Source organism: Microcebus murinus, chromosome 5, assembly GCF_040939455.1.
Source record: "Microcebus murinus isolate Inina chromosome 5, M.murinus_Inina_mat1.0, whole genome shotgun sequence".
Taxonomy (NCBI): Eukaryota; Metazoa; Chordata; class Mammalia; order Primates; family Cheirogaleidae; genus Microcebus; species Microcebus murinus.
This window is the reverse complement of record NC_134108.1, coordinates 102,479,236-102,499,685: the sequence shown is the minus strand read 5'-3', so window position 1 is coordinate 102,499,685 and position 20,450 is coordinate 102,479,236.

The window sequence follows — 20,450 nt, the reverse complement described above, 5'->3', positions numbered from 1 at the left end:
AGGAGGTGGTGAGGTCATGAGAGCGAAGCCCTCGTGAGTGGGATTAGTGTCCTTATAAAAGAGGTCCCAGAGAGCTGCCTTCCCCCTTCCACCATATGAGGACACATTGAGAAGGCTCCAGAGAACAGGCCCTCACCAGACCCTGAATCTTCCTTGACCTTGGGGTTCCCAGCCTGCGACTGTGAGAATAAGTTTCTGTGACGTACACGCCACGCAGTTCACGGTGCTTTGTGACAGCAGCCCAGGCAGACGAAGCCAGCAGCTGTTGCCGCATGCTGTCCGTGGGGGTTGTGCCAGTTCAGCCTCGTGCCAGGAAAAAGAGGCCTCTTTCCCCACACCCTCGCCCACACAGCGTGTCTAATAGTTTGCCAATCCGATGTGAGTGAAAACGGCATTTCAGGATTGCTGTCGTTCGCATTTCTGTTATCACGACTGAGGTGAGCTCTTCCGCGGTGTCATTTTGAAATGCAGCATCCCCGGTATAAGCCTGGCCACGGAGGGAGCCGAGAAGTTGTCCCTGCACAGCTTTCCCCACCATCCCAGGAGTGCCGTGGCTGCACAGTCCTTTCAGTCCGGGATCGTCCTGCAGGTGCGTGGATGGGGAAAGCGATCGACTCCTTCTGAAACTGCATTCTGTGGGGACACAAACCGTACAGCGCGTCACAGCGGCTCCCTGATCTGCGCCCTCCCCTCCCTGGTGCCACCAGCTGCCCCCTTCCTCCGTCTCTCTCCACTGACAATCCGAAGAAGCAGTTTTTCTTTCCTGTGTTTGTGAGGCCAGGGACATGCTGAGAATTGTTAGACTTTGTCGCGAGCTACCAAGTGCTCCCCAAGGAGCTCGTCCTCCAGAAGAACCACTGAGGGACACACACGTGGGCAAACCTGAGTTCTGTCCTCCTCCCGACCCTTGCCAGTGCAGGCTGCTGTCCCTACAAGCTTGTCAGCCCCAGGGTACCTGGGCCCTGTCTGGGTTGCCCAGGTGACAGGGCCAGCTACAGCCCTCTGGAAGGTCACTCAGCCAACCTGGAGGGTGTGGACCCTGTCCTGGAGGAGCCCCAGACTCTTCCTGCCATGTCCTCTGGAATGCCTCGTCCTCCCTCTGAGAGGCCCTCGCCGCGGAGCCTGAGTGCACCACGTCTCGTGGCCTCACCTGAAGCCTGCCTCTGGCTGCAGGGAATGCTCTGGAACTCTGGGGTCTTGTCAGGAAGTGTGTCCCCAGCTTGTCCGAGGGAGGCCTGCACCCTCCTGAGCTCCAGGAAGCACCCAGGAGCCTCTCTGCGTGGGGCTGACCCATGCGCCGCTGTCGGACCCCTAGCCCGGCCAGGCCCAGCTCGCCTCCCCTCCCAGCGTCTCTCCCTAGACTCATCTTACGTGGTTTGTGAATAGTAACAATAGCTTACATTTATATAGCGCTTACATGTATGCAGCACTTGCTCTGTGCCAGGTAGGATTTTAAGTGCTTTACATTAACTCACGTAATAAATGGATACAGCACAAAATCCAAAGGTACAGAGGGACATATGGTAAAAACTAAGCTGTGCTCCTTCTTGTCGCCTTTCTCAGTCACCCCAGAAACAGCCACGATTACTGGTCTCTTCAGAGCTAGTCTATAAAGGTATAAACACACAGGAATGTATTATTTTGTTGTCACACAGGTGGTGGCATGTGAAATGCATGTTCTGTATCTTTGGGTTTTTTTGGTTGATTTTTTCTGTTTTTCTTTTTGCTCCCCTGAGATCCTTACCACTCCCCCACTTCCTGCCCCTAAATGCTGAGCACTGTGGCAGGTGGAAGATGCCTGCCTGCCCCCGGAACATGCCAGGTCTGCGGCCAGCCCTGCCATCCGCTCCCTGAGCTGCAAGTGACCGAATTGCTCTGAGTCGCACCTTCCTCATATGTTAATATACAGCAGGCGAATGATGCCTCACAGGGGTCATTGAGAGATGTGATACTAGGGATGATAAGTGACACTTGTGGCTGACATTGACACTCTTCCCTGAGCTGCCTCCCTGCCCCAGAGCTGTGGTCATCTGATGGGCGGTCAGGGGCTGGAGCTAGGACCAGGCATCTGGAAACTGCAGGTGACAAGCAGCACCAGGAAGGGTTCCTGAGCATCAGGGCTGCCGCTCCACTGTGCTGCCTGAGTGTGGAGGGAGAGCAGGGTGATGTAGGAGGGCTATGTTCTTGGCCTTTCTTTCAGATGTTGGCACAGATGAGTTGGTATCTCTGCCCTCTTTTCGAAGTTTATGTGGACATCTCCCCCACCTCCAGAAAGCCCAGCCCCAGACACAGCCTGGGCCCTCCAGCCCCCTTCACTGCAGAGCTTTCTACTGCTCAGGCGAGAGCTGAGCCTGAGCAGCCCCCACTCTGGGTCCTCCAGGAGCCAGCGCCACCCCCGAGGCCTCCCTCCCCCAGCCCACGCCCTGCGGAGCACCCATCCAGCCCTGCAGCCCCTCAGCGCTGTCTCACCGCCACCTGCTCCTCCACACCCCGGCTTCTTGTATCTGATCCTGTTCAGAAGTAAAGCTGTCGTTCCTTGTATTCAGGCTGGCAGGAACTACACTTACAAACCCAACTCCTTCAGGAAACTGAGGCCAAACTAAAGTGGGGGGACCTGCCCAACGTCACTGAGCAACTGTAGTAGGTGCCAGAGCGGGGACTAGAACTCAGATCTGCAGCAGTTAACACTAAGCGCCTTTCCATTTTTACTGGAAAAGTTTGGAGCAAAAGTTTTATAGTTGAAGACATGTGAATATATTAGGAAATAAAGTACAAAATGTCCATGAAAAGTAAAGCCTCAGAGAAATTTTGCTTTTTTAGTGGCAGCTTCAGGCTTCTCTCCTAAAGCTTGAGGGAGCGGGACAGCATGTCAGTTCCACGTTTTCTGTTTGGAAATCTTAATAGAAAAATATTAGAAGCACTGGTCTGCCTTAAGCCAGGTGACAATGAGCTGGTTCTCTTTTTCTATTTCTTTTTATTCTATAACAGATTAGAGGGAGCTTATAACAAAAACAGTAGATGGCAACAACATATGAAATTAAAAAGCAGAACCAGTGGAAAATGGGCATTTTTTAAATTTTATTTTATTTTATTTTATTTTGGAGACAGAGTCTCTCTTTGTTGCCCAGGCTAGAGTGAGTGCCGTGGCGTCAGCCTAGCTCACAGCAACCTCAAACTCCTAGGCTCAAGCGATCCTCCTGCCTCAGCCTCCCGAATAGCTGGGACTACAGGCGTGCGCCACCATGCCCGGCTAATTTTTTCTATATATATTAGTTGGCCAGTTAATTTCTTTCTATTTATAGTAGAGATGGGGTCTCGCTCTTGCTCAGGCTGGTTTCGAACTCCTGACCTCAAGCAATCCGCCCGCCTCGGCCTCCCAGAAAATGGGCATTAAATAACTCAATTTGTGGTGGCTCACACCTGTAATTCTAGCACTCTGGGAGTCCAAGGCAGGCAGATGGCTCAAGGTCAGGAGTTTGAAACCAGCCTGACAAGAGTGAGACCCCGTCTCTACTAAAAATAGAAAGAAATTAATGGGCCAACTAAAAAATATATAGAAAAAAAATTAGCCAGGCATGGCGGCACATACCTGTAGTCCCAGCTACATGGGAGGCTGAGGCAGGAGAATTGCTTGAGCCCAGGAGTTTGAGGTTGCTGTGAGCTAGGCTGATGCAACATGGAGGGGTTAGGGCAGGTGGCAGGGGTAAAGCCAGAGGTGAGGGAGGGCTGGATCACGCGGGACCTTGTGGGCATCATAGACATTAGTGTTGACTGTGAGGGGGACAGGCTGAGCAGAGGGGTGAGGTCATCTCCCTTAGGTTTAACAGGCCCATCCTGCACGCTGTGTTGAGAATTGACTTCCATCATAGGGTGGGAGCAGAGAGACCAGGCAGGAGACAAAAAAAATGATAGTGGCTTGGACTAACTGTGTGGCAGTTAAAGAGGTAAGAAATAATCAGAAGTGGTGGGTAGAGCTTAAAGTCAAGCTGATGGGATTTGCTGATGGATTGGATGTGGAGTGTGAAAGAGGGGTCAGGGAAGAATGTGCCACTCCCTGAGATGGAGAAGACTCAGTTTGGGTGGCCAGGCAGGATTCCGCACTCAGTGGTGCTCCTGTTGGTGTGAGATGTCATTAGAAGCCAGGTGGCAACACCGAGTGGGTAATTGGCTCTGTAAATGGCATTCAGGGAGAGTATCAGGGAATATCAGGGAGCTCTGGGAGTATCAGGTATGGGTGATACGGGAGGATGTCATCTATATTATCCAGGGCTTACCTTGGATAGATCTAAGGAGAGAACGGATCTAGAACACTTGGAAAGATTGACAGGCTGCAGTTCTCTACTTCCGTGAATAGCATGATCGCAACCGGTGGTTGTGTTCTTTTTGTTTTTGTTCATTTTGTTTTCTTTTGCTTTGTTCTACAGTGGACCAGCATTCCCTGCCCTCCTCCTGACTCCCCTAGACACATGCACGGTGTAGTAATGGGGTGGAGAGTCTCTGGTTTAAGGCTGTTTTCCTTGGTAAAACCTGGGCATGCCAGGGCTCAGAAACACTCACTTCTAGCCATGCTGTGTAAACACAGAATAAGATTTCTTGGAGCAACTTTTAGGCAGAAAAACAGCAAAGTGACTGGTTTCTCTGAACCCTCCTTATCTTGTAGAGGTGGACTTGCCCCGACACAGCTGGAAGCACTGGCATAAGTGCTCAGGGAGAAGGACACCCTCCCCGCCACCGTGTCATATTTATAGGGGAGTTGGGAGGACAGGAGAGAATGCCCGGCCACTGTATAGCCATAGGAGCTTCCTGCTCAAGGAAAAGAGGTGCCTGCGGAGCTCAGCTGCTCATACTAACCAGAAGCTTTGTGTGATCTTCCCTTGAACCAACTTGGAACAATACTTGTTCTTCGAGGATTGTGTAGTCCTTGGAGGTTTGCCCTCCAAACCTCTCTCTACCCCCATGCTCAAGTATCTCTGACGACCTTCACCAAAGTCTACTCCTAAGCAGCCATCACACTGGGACTCCTTCAGGGTAAAAGCAGCCAGGAGACCAGACTTCCGGCTAGACTGCAGGTTTCTGAGTTCGATACTACTGACATTTGGGGCTGGATTTATTGTGAGGGGCTGCTCTATACACTGTAGGAACATTTAGTGGCATCCTTGGCCTTTACCTACCCAATGGCCTTAGCATCCCCCTAGGCTAACCAGAGAATGACTCAAGATATTGCCAGATGTCCTCTGGGGAGCAAGATCACCCCGGGATGAGAACCACTAAACTGAAATAAAACACCAGGCTGCATGTTCAGGCACTAGCAAGAGGCTGGTAGAAAACTGGGGGCAGATGATAGTCTATCTTCACTGTTTCCTGTGTTTAATTGCTCTGAAGCTAGACCACAGGAATGTTCTGGAAGACATTGTTGTATAATACTTCAGAGCCCAGCTACTTGCGTAGGAATCCTGTGACCCTGGGCAAGTTACTTAGCCCTTTGGTAACCAAAATCCCTACCTCCTGGGGTTGTTGGGAGTATCACATGAAATAATATGTGTAACGTGCTTAGAATATTGCCTGGTACGTAACGAGTTGTAGGACAGGCTCCCCGGGAGACTGAAACTTGCGAGCAGGAAGTGTATTGGGAGTGCTGCAGCGCACACCTGTGTGGGAAGTGGCAGCTGTGCAGGCAGGGGGCGAAGCCGGGCTTCCTGCGCGTGCAGTGGAGGGGCCTGGGCTGTGCAGCAGTTTGGAGTTTTCTTGAGCTGAGGGGAGGGACAGGTCAGTGAATGTGGCCTTCCCCAGGGAGTGGGTGTGACCTTGGGTGAAGTGGCTCTCTCCTGGAGGAACAGTCGTGGGAGGGACTAGGCTGAGAGCACCCAGCCGGCTGGGGGACTGAGCACCCAGTCCTGAAGAGGGAGGGTGTCAGGGCAGAGCAGCCTCCACTGTGAGTGCTTGCTGGCCATTGTCACGAGGCTAGACTTAAATAGAAGCGAAACTGTCTTTAAAACACCGTGCACACCCAAAGAGTGACTCCCAGCCAAGAGTGACCTTGTGACTGCCTCCCAAACCTGCCCTCTTACTGCCAGCCCTGGGACAGGAATTTGGGAGGTGCTGCCACACCCACCCCAGCACACGGCCCTGGCCACAAAGGACAGAGCAGCCAGTGCAGTTTGGTCCCTACCTTCCTCCAGCTGTGTGGCCTTGGCAAGGTCACTAGGCTTGTGGGCACTGTAGTTTATTCATTGGTAAGCTTGAGTGATACTACCTGCCTAGAGGGGCCAGGGTGATTAAATGCGATACTGCACAGCAGCTGTCATCAAAGTGTGTGGTCCCTGTGCCATCAGGACTGGCAGCCTCACCTGGGAACTTGTTAAAATGTGAATTCTCTGGCTCCACTACAAACCCGCTGAATTGGGAGCTCTGGGAACAAGTGCCAGGAACCTATGTTTTGACAAGTACTTTTGACGTGCTTCTGAGTTTGAGCATTACTGGGGTGCAGGACCATAGCTCTGCGCTTGGACCCGAGGAGCCGGGTCCACCTCGGTCGAATGTAAGTCTAAACCTGAACTCCGCCCATGTGCAGGCACCTGTGGACAAAGCGCCACCTGCTGGCCAGCGCCGACTGGGCGTGCACACTTGGGGATGCCCAGCTGGGACAGCCATGCCGGACACGGGCAAAGCACACAGATGCCCTCTGCTCACCCGCTCCCCTCTCCCTGGAGAAATCAGGTTAAAGTCAGTGTCTAGGGCAGCTTTAAATGGCCAAGAGAGGTCACCAAAAGACAACAGCACACTCTGTAGGGAAGTCAAGTGCACAAAGGGCAGCCCTCCTTCCTCTGCCCAGCTCATGCACGTGCTGCCAGTAGGGCCACAGGGCTGAGGGCAGCCTCAGGGACCTGTGACAGGCCAGCAAGAGAGGCCACCCACAGGGCTTGGCCAACAGCGCCCCATGGGCTCTCCTGGGTGGGAGACCTTTGTACTCTCCTGCTCCACAGCCCGGTTACTTGGGTGTCTGTCTCCTGCACCAGCTGGGAGCGTCTTGCCCGGCTGGTACTCAGTAGCGCCCCCTAGCAGTGTTGCGTCGAGTTGATGGAATCCTGCGCTGCTCTTAGGTATTTGGAACAAATGCCAGAAAGTTGTGAGCCAAAATGCAGGAAGATGACAGGGTGGGTGGGGGGAGGAAGAGAGAGAAACAGAGACAGACAGAGGGAGACAAAATGGAAACAGAGAGAGAAACAGATATGAGAGAGAAGAGAGTGAGTGAAAACGAGGGAAGGAATGCAGGAACCTACCAAACCCTCTTGAATGGCCCAGAAAATAAACCAAGGCAACCATGAGAAGTGGCAGGAGACACTCTCTGCGGTGAGGGAAGGTGAAAAGGAGGCAGAAGGCTCAGTCTGTGCAATATTGAAGAAATTTAATTTTCAAGAATGAGAAGCAAGTGTCCCATATCTGGGGGTAGCTCTAGGGGTAATTATCCTGGAGAGGGGGGAAGAGAGTCAAAGCACAAGTTGATGAGTCTCTATTCTGCTTAGATCCCTGCTAGGCCCTGGGAACCCTGTGCAGGAGCTAGCTGCGTCATGGAAACAGAATCTAGAACTCTAAGGCTCTGCTCTTGAAGGGGCTCTCTGGGTGGGAACAGTGAACAGGTCAGGCCTGGCTGGCTTCTGTCACCTGGCCCCAGAAGTGCTACTCCTTCTCAGTTCTCTGGCCTGTGTTTGACAGAAACTTTACACCTGGTCCCCGCAGCACAGCTGAGATAGGCTGGGACGCCAAATATGGCTTCTGAAGACTAGAGCAGCTCAAAAGGGAAGTAAACAGAGGGCGAGCGAGTTGCTTAGATTGTTGGAGCTGCAGCCCCAGGTGGCTGGCCAACCCTCCTGAACGGCTGAGTGGCAGGTGCAGAGTCCTTGTCCTGTGCGGGGGGGGCTGCCTGAGATCCCCAAGCCCTAGTCCTTTTGAAGGGCCAGAACTCCCTCACCTGGTGCCATCACATCCTAGCGCCTCGTGTCTCTACTCGGAGGGCATCTCGTCTCAGCCTTCCAGGCAGGAGCCACTCCAAGGCATCCTGACATGTTTATGATGAAACCTTAGAGACCCAGCCCAGCATTAGAGTAGGTTACACAATTCTAGAAACAATAGGGTTAAGGTGTTCACCCAGTCCACAGGCAACATGGCCTTTGTCCTTAAGGAACTTAAACAGTGCTCGACAATATATGTGATTCCTCAACAAGCACATACCGAGCGCCTGCTGGTGCCAGGAGCAGCACTCGATGCTGGGCATAGGCGATGAGTTAGATAAGCAGTCCTTGCATTGGCGATGCTGGGCATAGGCAATGAGTTAGACAAGCAGTCCTTGCGTTGGGGAGCTTATAGGCTGCTGGGGGAGAGAGACATGGAGCACCAGTTGGGGGACAGGGGCTGCAGAGCCTTTAGCAGGAGCTGCAGTGGCCTGGCAGGTGAGGGGCGTCAGAGCTGAGGCCGGCAGATGAGGAGGTGGGGTGAGCTGTGGGGGAAGGAGAGGTCTCTGGACTGCACCAGGCTTCCTGCCAGAGCTCCCGTCCCAGCTGGGCCTTGAGAGCGAGTTGGCCTTGGGGAAGCAGAGGGGGTCCCTGTAGTGAGGCAGGAATGAGTATTTGGGACCATCGGTCTGGCCGCTCTGGTCTCACAGTTGTGTGAGAAGGAAGTAAAGGGAGAATAATTGCTTTTGGAGGGGCTGCGTCTGCGTGGAGGGCCAGGCGTCCACATGGATGTGGGCATGAGGCACTTCCAAAGTTAGAAAGGTGGCCCTCTGGTGCAGGCGAGCAGGGCGTGACACTCAGTCTTCTGAAGAAGAAACTAGAGAGAAAGAAGCCTGAAGAGCCAGGGACAGGGTGCCAAGACACCTGCGGGGGTGGGGGGGTAGGGAGCCAGTGTGGAAGGCAGGAGAGGACCACAGCATGTCATGTTGTAGAAGCTCAGAGAACAGTTCTCAAGGAGGAGAAAGAGGGAGGAGTGGCTCATCTGGGCCAAATGCAAACGAAGCTTCTAGGGCTCTGAGAATTGGGCATGGTAGTACAGGACTGTATCCATGCAGATGAAGGAGTATTCATAATAAATTGCCTTGGTCTCTTTCTCTCTCCCAGAAGAGCACCTTTTCTTGCCTTCCTGGCCAAAAGCATCCCCAGAGGCCCCAACAGCAGGTGTGTAGCAACTGGCCATCCCTGGGGCTTTGGAGGGATGAGGCCCAGGCTCTCTGCCTGGTGTCATTGGCCACCTAGCCCGGACAGCTGACTAATGATGGGACGCCAGCATTGCCTTTGAGCTGCAGAGATGAAAGTGGCCACGGGCCGCTGGGGCCGGGCAGGCAGCAAGCAGGTAGGGGCAGGCCTGCCTGACAGCTCAGCGAGGAGGGGGCCCCTCCCTCACCCCTCCACGTTCCAAAGTCACATCTATCCGAAAGCTTTGTACAGAAGGGAGCCCAAGGCTCACCTGGAGTGAGAGGAAGCTTCTCTCCTTAAACAAGTCTGGCCCTAGGGAAAGCTGAGCTTGACCTTTTTTTGGAGGATGAGGGGCCCCTTTACACATTGCAGACACCAGGTCTGGGGCTTCCAGCACAGCCTCTCCTGGGACCTGCCCCAGTTGCTGCTTTGGGCCAGGCTGGGCCTCTCCAGACAGGTGGGGTTCTGGCCACTGGGGCTTGGGCCACACCCAGGGAGCAGTGAGGAAGCTTCAGAAACCAAGGTGTGCCCAGCCCGATCCAGGAAGATCTGCCCCACCCACACCTATTAACCATTTTTGGCACTAGAGTAGCCTTCCTCTACTCTGATAGATATAAAGTTGGAGGGGGCAGGATCAGGAGAGGATAAATGGGTGAGAATGGATACAGCCAGAAGGGAGGCCACTGTGGGGAAGTGTGCAGAACAGTTTCGAGTCAGGTGGCCTATTTTGAGCAACTCACTTCTCTGCTTGGAGCCTTCCTCTCTTCATCAACAAAATGGGATTAGGGGTATTACATGGCCAACACGTTTTAGAGGGTTGTCAGGAGTAAATGAGAGAACGAATGAATTTTCCAGACTGTCCAGGTTAAGTAGGTAGGTGTTGGTCACCTTGGCCACTGTCACTTCAGGGCTTTCAACATGAAGTCCATGGAGCCTGAATTTGGGAGATCTGTGGAGCATGTGAAATAAAGTGTAAAAATGCACATGTGGCCTCTATTTGTGGTGGGGACCCATAGCTCTCCTCAGCTTCTCAAAGAGGTCAGGGACCCAACAGAAGATCAGACCCACACACAGCACAGGTCTGTCCCTTTTCAGATGAGTTAGTGGACACCTAAGGTCACACACACCCTGTCAGAGGCAGGATGTAGGGCCCTTGTCCCACGCCCTCCCCTGGCCTGGGTTAACCTCTACTGCCCTTCCAATGTCAAGTGAGGGGGAAACAGAAGGGATCGGGGAGGGGAGACAAGCCAGATGCGAAGCCTCAAGTCCTGCTGGGAGCTGGGACCCTGGTCCCCACTCTGGGTTACCAGGATGAGGACATGATGGCAGGGGGAAGCTGAGAGAAGAAGCTCCAAGGTTGGGAGGGGCCTGGGAGGCCCTTCCTGGAAGCCCACATTGCCAAATAGGGGAGTCATCCTCCCTTTTCCAACAGTTCCCCACAAAAACTGGGAGGAGGAAGCACAACTCTCTCTGATGCTGTCTTGAGATGACTTCTCTGGTTCTGTCTTCTTCTCTGGAAATTTTTTGCCGGGGGTGGGTGAGTATTGGCAGGAACAGCTCTGTGGAACATGCACAATAGGTAGAGGGTTCAGAGAAGACACCATGTCAAAGCTTCATGGATGGGCCACATGCAAATGTCAGGTAGTCATCACCCAAACATGCCATTTGTTGGCCATTTGCCATCACCCAAAGATTCCAGGCATGTGCTGGATGCTCTGCCTAAGTCAGTGTAAATGTCACCACCTCAAGAGGACTTCCCTGACCCCTTGGGGTCATAAACCCTGGTAAACTAAATCCACTCCTCTCCCTCACCCCCCGGTTATTCTCTCATGCTCCTTGTTCTTTCCCTTTCTACCACGTACTGTCATTTGTGATGGTTTTATGTGCTCTCTTTTGTTCCCCTCCACTCCATTAGACTATAATCTTGCCATGAACAGGAGTCGTATCAGGTGTTGACTGCTGTCTATCCATGCTAAGCACAGTGCCTGGCATCTAGTAGTCACCCAAGTCCTTATTAAATGCATGCATTGCTGTCTCTAATCTTCACAACAGCTTTATGAGGCAGGCATTATTATCATGCCTGTGTTACCGAAGAAGAAACTGAGGTTCAGAGGGTCACAGAGACTTGCTTAAGGACACAGTTTATTATCAACTTCAGCTCTGCTCCTTTCCCTAAGGGATTCAGAGAACGAGAAGACCTAAGGGTCAGAAGAGAAAGTTGGGCCCAGCAAAATGGCTCCTCTGTCCAGCCAGCCCCTGCGCTCAGCCCTCCCCAGCCGAGCTCTCCCAGCCTCTCGTCTCACCCCAGGAGCTGCGAGTCATCAATCCACAGCCACAGAGCTGGAGGCCAGTCCAAACTGGCTTGTTTATTTCCCAAGCCAAGCGAGACTCAGCCCTTTCCTGCCCACCCCAGGGCAATATACAGCTGGGAGTCCACGCCCTACCCCTCAAGCCGTAACATGACCGATAAATTAATGAACTTTTATAAAACATTGTCCAGGGAAAATACATACATACAGAGAGAACCAGTGCTGGCATTGTGTGGCAGGGTGGGAGGGGGGTTACTTCTTGAACACAGGTACCAGACCCTGCCCCATCAGGGTGGCGGCCTTGGCTATCTGGGCTCCCACTTAGCCCTGTACTCTTCCCTGAAATAGCTCACCTGCTGTGCTGAAAACCTGGTACCTAAGCTGGTTACCATAAATCACGAGGGCCCAACATCTTGCTCCTAAAGGGAGCTGCTTCCTGGCTGCCCTCCCACCGTCCCAGCCCTCTGAGGTGGCCCCCCCTCCCGTCCTTCCTTCTTGCTGAGGTCCACCAGGACCCGAAGACAGGGAAACCAGACCAAGAAATATTGTTTCCTGATATGCTTGGTGATCATATATCATCCCAACCTAGACTTGTGTTAAAAGTAGAAGGCGGTCTAATTCACTAGAAAACAACCATAACTCTGTACTGCCCAGGCAAAGGACAAATGTCACTCTGCTGTCGGTCTCCCCTGCTCCAAACTGGCCCAGCCCTACCATTCTTGACTTTCCAAAACACATTCCCAATTGGCAGCAAATTCCTCTCAAATCTCTATTGCCATCTCTGCTACCTCTCATTCTCCAAGCCCTTCTAGCATCTTTGCTATACTTTTTAACTCCTCAATAATATTGGTGACTTTTAGTATCAGGATTAGGAATAATGCCTCCTCCAACTTCCACGTAAGGCCTCTGGTGTCAAGCCCCAGACCTCATAGCTCCTTGGGCCCAGTTCACCAAATCAGGGCTGCATGGGTCTGAATAGAAAAGCAGCTCACACCTGTAATCCTAGCACTCTGGGAGGCTGAGGCAGGAGGATAGCTTGAGCTCAGGAGTTCAAGACCAGCCTGAGGAAGAGTGAGACCCCATCACTACTAAAAATAGAAAAATTATCTGAGCATCATGGTGTGCATCTGTAGTCCCAGGTGGCTGAGGCAGGAGGATCCCTTGAGCCTGGGAGTTTGAGGTTGCAGTAGACTATGATGACACCACTACACTCTACCCAGGGTGACAGAGCCAGACTCTTGTCTCAAAAAAGAAAAAAAAAAAAAAAGTAAAGCAAGCCTTACTCCTCAATCTCCCATCCCAAATTTGCCAAATCTCCTCTCGCTAGGCCTCCCTGTAGTTAAGGGCCATGGCCAAGGAAAAATGAACCATCAATCCCCTTACTTCTGCCCTTGGCCAATGCAAAGGGCTTCTCTTCTGTTCCAGTGTCTTCCCTATATGTTGTGCATGTACATTCCTGGTCCCACCTCAGTGTGGCTAGGAACCCCAAGTATCACCTCTTGGGGTGGCAAGTGATAGAAGCTAAAGAGATCTACCTGTAGTGCCCTGCACCTCCACCTGGTTGGGGCTGGGCCTTGGCCCCTTGCGAGGGCCTGACAGTCAGCGCCCCACCCCTTGCTCTGAGAACCTGCTCAGTGGGACATGCTTGTAAAACTGCTTTAAATAAGTCTTGCTACAGCAGATAGTACCAGATATCAGAAACTCAGTGCCCAGGCCCTTAAAGGTTCTTCCTGTCTTCCCTCCTTTCCCTCCCCATGGTAAACAGTCCGCAGGCTGCTTCTCATTCGTTGTCCATCCGTCTGTCTTCCGGGAGCAAAGCTTCCTCCACGTCTCAGTCAGGCTGCCTAACACCTGCTGCGTCCCTCCCACCCCCTGCAAAAGCAAGTGCCCAGGTCCAACCCCTTGGAGTAGAGCTGAGCGAACTCGGGGCTCAGGAGGTGGCTTTCCGATGGGCCCCTGAGTAGGTATAGGAGATGGGATGGCGCGTCCCAGGCCTCACAGTAAACGTGTTGATAGGGCTTCCGTAGTGGGGGGTGCTGTGGAGAGACCTGGGGGAGAGCAAGAGAGGTCAGTTTAATGCCTGCAGCTGGCCAACCCCTCCCATCTCCCCCAGGGACGGGGCAATGTGGCTCAGCCCTGTTGCATCTGACCCCACAAACCTCGGGCTTACCAAGCCCAGGGAGGGACCCCAGTCCACCAGACACAGGGCTGCCCTTACTGCCGAATACGCTTTCCCCCAGAACCCTCCCCCCAGCCTGGGTCCGGACCCATCCCTCTACCCAAGGAGCACTCAGCTCCACCCCCACCTAGAGGGTGGGAGAGAGCAGAGAGAAGAGGAGGAGCGGGGGATGAGGGGGCGAGAACACGGGAAATGAGAAGCAGGTAAGGGAACCGCCAACAGCGTCCTCTTCAGGCAAGTCTACCTCCTGGCGTTTCTGCCAGCAAGCAGAGGGGGAGAAAACCAGACGCAGACGGCCACGGCCTGGTCGCCCCTCTGTGGCCCGAGAGGACTACATGGACTTCACCTGGCTCCCAACCCCCGGGCTCCCTCCGTCAGCCCGGCCCCGGCTCACCTGCCCGCAGGCGGGGCGAAGCCGAAGTCGGCGCCGCCGGGCGCTTTGTGCTGGGCGTCCCCGGCCGCCCGGGCGGCGCCCTCCATGGACAGCCTCCGCGCGTGCAGGCCGCCGGGGGGCGCGCGGCCCGCCGAGTTGATGCGCCGCATCTCGGGGCCCGCGGGCGCTCCGAAGGGCCCCCCGGGCTGCGGCCCGAAGCAGTTGGGCGTGCTCAGGCTGCGGCCGGTGCCGCCGCGAGGCCGCCCGGGGCTGCGGTGGGGGTCCCCGACGTACAGGCGCTTCTTGATGAGCGAGCGGCCCCCGCCCGAGAAGCGCTCCAGGCCCCCGGCCCCGGCGTAGCGCGCCCCCGCGGGGAAGCCCGAGGAGCCGCGGGCCGGGGCCGCTGCGGGGCCCGCGTCCCGGGGCTGCCCCAAGTCTGAGAAGTTGTTCCGGGGAGGGGAGCCGCGGCGGCGGCCCAGAAACTGGAGGGTCGGGGCCGGGGGCTCAGGGTCATTGCTGAACTCCGGTGGCGGTGGGATGACCTCGAAGCTGAACTCTTTCTCCTCCTCCTCCTCCTTCTTGTACGAAGGGGAAGGTGGGGACGAGAAGGACTTGGGCAGCAGGCGGCCCCGCGGGGGGTTGGAGGGAGCTGGTCTTTCCCAAGCCACGGGGGCCTGGGGCTCCGCCTTTGTCCAGTTGTGCCTGCGGCTTGGCTCTGTGCGCTCGGGGTCTCTTCGGGGCTGGGGCTGCCACTGGCGGGATGCCGTGGGCTGCGCTGCCGAGGTCAGCTGGGAGTCCCTCTCGGGCGACTTGGGGGACTTGGGGACCACAGTGAAGGAGTTGGGCCGGCCCTCGCTGTAGAAGATGCTGTCGGAGCCCGCCAAGGCCTCGGGTTGGTGGCCGTGGCCGCGGATACTCCCTGGCAGGGAGGACCGACCCAAGACGGCCCCTCCGGGCCTCCCCTTCTGTGCCCGCTGCCTGGCTGCCAGGAGCAGGGCCATTGGGGAGCCCCGCTCCACCACCTCCCCGGTCACTGGGTGCCTGAGGAGGTCATCAGCAGGCTGGGCTGAGGCGGGGGGTTGGGCTGGCGGTCCCTGGGGCGCCTTCACCTCCACAGGCTCCCCCGAACCGGTAGCCTCTCGTCTGGCCGGGTTGGGCATCACCACAGCAACCTCTCTGCTGGGGCTGTTCTGGCTGCGATGGGCCTTGTAGGGAAACGGCACCTCTTCCCTGCCAGGGGACGTCTTTGGTGGGAGGGCTGGCGATGAGAGGGCTCCCCCTGTGCGCAGCCTGGTGGCCTCCGAGGGGGGCCCTTCTGCCCTTGGCTGGGCGGGAATGGGAATGTCTTGAGATTCTGGCTTCTCCCACTGCTTAGCTGGGGCTACATCCTTGTCTGCCATCGGTTGGGATGATGTAGTGGGCAGAGTTGTGGCTGTAGATGGCACAGCAGGCCCAGGCGTGGTGTTGGGTGGTGTCGCTGGCCCCGGTGTGGCCTTGGGTGGTGTGGCTGGCCCAGGTGTGGGCTTGGGTGGTGTCGCTGGCCCCGGTGTGGCCTTGGACTGGGGTGGTGTGGTTGGCCCAGGAGTGGTGGATAGAGGTGGTGGATTCTTGGCCACAGGCTTGGAGAGTTTGCCATTACCAGCCCCGTTTTCAAAGATTCTTCCCCCTTCTAGCCGAGGCTTGGGAGGCAGAGACCCTATGCTGGGCTTGGCTTCCTTCTCTGCTGAGGATGAGAGCCGGGCCTCCAGCTCATTCCGGATCTGCCGGACGCTGGGAGCTGGGGAGTCTTCGGGGACGTAGTCCACAGGGGGGAGGGTCAGGCTGGGGGCTGCCTCTCCCCCTGGCAGGCTGCCGCTGCAGAGACTCTTCTCAGGAACGCCTGGCGAGATCTCTGTCTCTGGCAGGCTGGGGGGAGCCTCCTTCTCTGGCAGGCTGGGGCCTTTCCTGCCCTCCTTGCCCTGAGAGGCCACCGCTGGGCCTGGCCTGTGACCGAGGTTTCGGTCCTCCCTCCTGGCTCCGCAGAGATAGGCCGCCAGCTCACTCCGCAGCTTTTCCATTTGGCTGGGGTCCCGCCAGTCCACGGGCGCTGACGAGGCTGTGTCCTCTGGGCTCGGGGGCTGGGGTTTGGGTTTGAGAGCAGGAGAACTGGATTTGGGGCTTCTGGTAACCCCAGCAGGTGGAGGGGCTGCCTTCTCAACAGAAGGCAAAGGAGGGGCAGCTGGGGGAAGGGGTGGTGCTGGGGGAGGGAGGGGGGGTGCAGGAGGGGGCAGGGGAGGGGCTGGAGGTGGAGTCACAGCTCGTTCATTTGTCCGGGACTGAGGCTGGCGGAGCCGGGGGCTGGCTGGTGCCGAGGCCCTGGGCTCCCCAGGGCGGTCCGGCTCGGGGGCCCTGTCTGGGTAGACCTGGGATGCAGGGCGGATGTGGAAGCTGGGAGGCAGTGGGAGTCGGCTGGGAGCCTTCTTGGTGGCCCCCTCTCCCTCTAGGGGAGCCCCCTGTGCTTCCTGAACTGGGATGGATGAAGTCCTGACTGGGGTTGGGGGAGGCACTTTGAAGGAACGGGGGAAGGTGAGGTGGGGCTCTGGCTTAGGTCCCGGGGTGCTCCCCTTTGGCTCAGCAGGGCTCCTGGGGGGGCTGGTTCTGGGGGGCTCTGGCTGCCTGTCATTCAGTGCTATCTCTGATTTCCACTTGGTGACACCCCCAGGGGGAATGAAACGAGGCTCCGTTGTGTGAGGAGACACTGGAGCTGGGGGTGTTGGGGCTGGCACAGGGGGCGGTGGGGGGACTAGAAAGGCCGAGGGTGGGGCAGGGGGAATGAAGTCAGGAGGGGTGGGTGTGGACGGGGAGGAGAGCGCAGATGGGGGGGATAGGGCCTCCGATAGTGGGGGTGCAGGGGGGGCCATGCTGGGCGGGGATGGGGGTTCCAGCAGCAGGGGAGGTGGCGGGGGGGCTGTGGAAGGTGGAGGTGGTGGTGGGGACTCCCCTGGAGGTTGTAAAGTGTCCTGGGGGGGCCCTGGGGCTGGGCCTGGGGGAGGTGGGGGGATGAGTGGATCCTGGCCATAGTGCCCAGGCCTTAGGTCACCCGCAGAGCTGTACAGTCGGAGGGTGCCGTTGACGAGTGTGCTGGTACCTGAAAGAAGGGAGAGGAGACGATGAGGAGGGGGCAGGCAGACCAGCCTTGCCAATCTCTGCAGGCCCCCAAGGGAATAACGGGCCCGTTTTCTCCTGAACACCAAGCGAGGGAGCAGCCAGTGTCCTGTGCTGTCCGGAGGGTCCTCCTCCATTCTAGGGAAGGCCCCTGCCTGTCCCTGGAGCAGCCTTTCCAGCCTGTCCTGAATATTCTCCACTTGCCACCCCCCCAGTCGCCCTCCACCCAGCCCTGCCCAGCGCTTGGACTCCTTACTCTTGGCGGCAGGGGAAACCAGAGAGGCCAGGGTGCTGGTGCCCCCCCTGCCTGCCGGCTGGGTCACAGGGCAGCAGCAGCTGCCTTTCCCCACCACAGGCCACTGTCCCTGTGGGGTGGCCCTCCTCCCACGGTTCAGCAGGAGTAGTGGCTCCCACTGTTGTCAGTCCCTGGGTGTCACTGTCCACTTTGCCCCCTAACCAAGCTTATAATCTTGTACACTGTCCCTTTACGAAACTCTCTCTTCAGTTATCCCCATTGAGTACGCCATCTTTCTTGCTGGGACCTTGACCTTGGCAAAGCCAGAAAGACCAGGGTTCAAATCCCAGCTCTGCCACTGGGATGTGTGACCTTGTACACCCTAACTTTGCTGAGCCTCAGTCTCATTATCCATCAAAGGGACATAATGTCAGTGCTTACCCCATAAAGCTGTTGCGAGGGTTCAATGAGAGAATTCATGCAAATATAGTGAAGGGCTCATCACAGTGCCGGGCCTCTAGTAGGCACTTAATGAATAGTGACTACTTTGAGTACTGCCATCTGAGCTTAACCTTTCAGACTGTATGGTACAGATAGGGAATGTGGGAGAGACAGGAAGTCATGGGAGGAGGTGGGGTGGAAGAGCAAGAGGGAGCAACCTGCACAAACAACTTCTTCGAAAGACCCTGGATCTATTGAGAACCGACGTTTCCACCTCACAGAGAACTTCTGGAGCAGACTGTGGACTGCGGGGTGGAACAGGGATGTGCGGAAGGAAGACGAGCTGGACAGTCCAGGCACCAAAGAGATGCTGAGTGCCCCTGGCCCCAGCGGCCCAAAGCCCTCCGTCCTTGGCCCCCGTCCAGCCCCTCTTCCGGAGTCTACTTCCTTCTTAGGGGCATCCGCCCTTCACTCCCCTCCTCTCGGCCCCCAGCGCACAGCGTGGCAAACCTGGGGACCGTGCAGCTCTGAAGGGCTCCTCTCAACTATCTGCTTCAAAAGGAAGAGACCAAGGGCAGGGAAGGAGAAAACTGACATTCATGGAGCACCCAAATCTCAGGCGTTGAGTTAGGAGCTGGGATACCGTGGCCAAAACCAAAACAAAAACCAGATAAAATGCTGGCCTGCCTGCAGCTTCTGCTTTGACGGAACAATGAGACAGACACGGAACACAACAAATTATCACGACGTCAGATGAGGAATGCTACGGGGATCCAAAAGGGATGCAGAGCTGAGGGTACCATCTAAATAGGGTGGTCAGGGGAGGCCTTGCTGAGAAGGTGACGTTTGAGCAAAGAGTGAAGGAGTGAGGGAGCGAGCAGCACGGATGTCTAGCAGAAGAACACTCTAGGCCGAAGGGCCCCGCAGTGCAAAGGCCCCAAGGTGGAAAAGTGCCTGAGGTATTTCAGGAGCAGCAGGAGACCCTGCAGCCAGGGTAGTTGAGGAGGGAAAAGAAAGGAGGCAACATGGCAGTCCTTGCAAGAGCCTTTGCTTTGAGTGATGTGGGAAGTCGCCGGTGGGTTTTGAGCAGAGGTGTGACATAAAGTGCCTTACATCCCATCCAACACTTCACTGAATCCTCCAGACTGGAACTGTTGTTCCCACCATCCACTGGCAGATACAGAGGCAGGAGGGATGAAGTGTCTTGCCCCGGGGGAGCAAAGCTAATCTGTGGGGAGCTGGGGTTCAAAGCCAGGTCCTTCTGACTCCAGAGTTTTTCCACCACTTCACACTTCCCTTGTCCCTGCTCTGGCCTTGTGCCTTCACCATCCTTCTCCTACCCTGGCTCTCCTCACTGCTCCTGCCCACTGCAGCCAATTAGCCTGGGGACCCTGGCTGTGTCACCAGCTGCGGAGGTGGGCCACATGCATGACTTTTCAATCCAACACCCAAGAAGGAAACAATGACAGATGGAAAAACCCCAAGGTCCTCTTACCTGTCACTTCTTTGTCTGCAAAGTCTTCCGGGACAGAGGGGGTAGGCACAGCCAGCCCGTGGTTTTCCTGGGCATTCTGAAAGGGACCAGAGAGAGATCAGGGGACAGGGAAAGGCAGATAATTCTCAAATTGCTGTGAGGCCATTTTACTGCTGAAAACCTGCAGGGACAGTGATGGTTGCACAATCTTGTGAGTCTACTGAAATATAAAAGGGTGAATTTAAAAAGGTGAATCTTTTTTTTTTTTTTTTTTTTTTTTGAGACAGAGTCTCACTCTGTTGCCCAGGCTAGAGTGAGTGCCGTGGCGTCAGCCTAGCTCACAGCAACCTCAAACTCCTGGGCTCAAGTGATCCTCCTGCCTCAGCCTCCCAAATAGCTGGGACTACAGGCATGCACCACCATGCCTGGCTAATTTTTTGTATATATATTAGTTGGACAATTAATTTCTTTCTATTTATAGTAGAGACGGGGTCTCGCTCTTGCTCAGGCTGGTTTCAAACTCCTGACCTCAAGCAATCCGCCCACCTCGGCCTCCCAGAGTGCTAGGATTATAGGCGTGAGCCACCGCGCCCAGCCTAAAAAGGTGAATCTTACACGGTACAGTCAATTCTCATTATTTGTGATAGTTACATTCCGTAAAGTTCCAGCGAACACCATACTAGTGAATACTGACCTGCTGCTCCTAGGGGAAATATAGGGTTACGTTCCTGAGAGCCTCTGGTCACAACATTTTTGTCATTTGATCAGTGCATAACCTGCTTTTTGTGTGTTTATGTTTGAAGACATGCTAAGAAGCTTTTCTGATTCACTAGCATTGAACTCATGGCCAGCAGCACTGTGCTCATGCCCGGCAGGTGCATTTCCTGCGTAAGGCACATCACAGCCTCTGTTCGTGGGGACACTAGAGGGCACCTCAGCACTATGCTTGGGGGCCATTTTAAACAGTGAAATCACCAGGAACAAGCAAAAAGAAATATGAAAAACATGGCACTAAACAGAAAGAGACACTTGTTTATGTTAGGCAAATTCGCAGATACAGAATCCATGAATAGGACTGACTGTATGTGAATTGTATCTCAATTAAAA